We start from the raw sequence: 951 nt of genomic DNA on the forward strand, positions 1-951 counted from the left end.
CACATAGACACGACCCATGCTTTACATTATTGAACTTCTCTGCTAGATGTGATATTAGGGATTTTCTTGAGAAGTCATATCCTCTGGCCTCCATGATACTGCACTGAATTTTTTCTCTCGGGTCACCCTATCCCTTTCTCCTTCATATGACCCTCCTTCTTCACAGGCCACATACATGTTAGTGTTCCCTGATTCTGTCCTTAATTTCCTCTTTTGTCCTTTACCAACTTTTTCTTTTTTAATCATTTTATTGGGGGCTCTTACAGTTCTTATAACAAGACATATATCAATTGTATCAAGCATATTTGTACAAATTTGCCATCATCATTTTCTAAGCATTTACTTTCTATTTCAGCCCTTCGTATCAGCTCCTCCTTTTTCCCTCTCCCTCCTTTCCCCTACCCCCTGCATCATGACCCCTTGATAAATTATTATTGTTTTCATATCTTACACCTACCTCTGTCTCCCTTCCTGCTGGGGGGTAGATTATGCATCAATCACTGCAATCAGTTCCCCCTTCCAATTCCCTTCTCCTACCTTCCCACTACCCTCCTGGTATTGCTACTCCCATTTATGTTCCTGAGGGGGTTATCTGACATGAATTCTGGGTGTTGTGAGCTCTTGTCGGTACCAGTGTACATGTTCTGGCCTCCCAGAACTGAAAGGCAGGACAACCAGAAGAATATTGTGTGTTTCAACAGTGGTATACTGTGCCCTGGTTGACTCATCCCTTCCTTGTGACTCTTCTGTGAAGGGATGTCCTGTTGTCTACAGATGGGTTTTGGGTTTCTGCTCTGACCCCCCTCATTTGCCAATTTTAGTATATGTGCTGCCGAAGCAAGCACGACCCCTTTATTCTTAACAATGTTTTTTTTTGTTGTTGTTTTGGGTCTTCTGGTGCCTGTTACCTGGTTTCACCACCTAATGATTGCACATGTGGTGTGATTTCAT

The sequence above is a fragment of the Tenrec ecaudatus genome, chromosome 4 (assembly GCF_050624435.1).
Source record: "Tenrec ecaudatus isolate mTenEca1 chromosome 4, mTenEca1.hap1, whole genome shotgun sequence".
In the NCBI taxonomy this organism is placed as follows: Eukaryota; Metazoa; Chordata; class Mammalia; order Afrosoricida; family Tenrecidae; genus Tenrec; species Tenrec ecaudatus.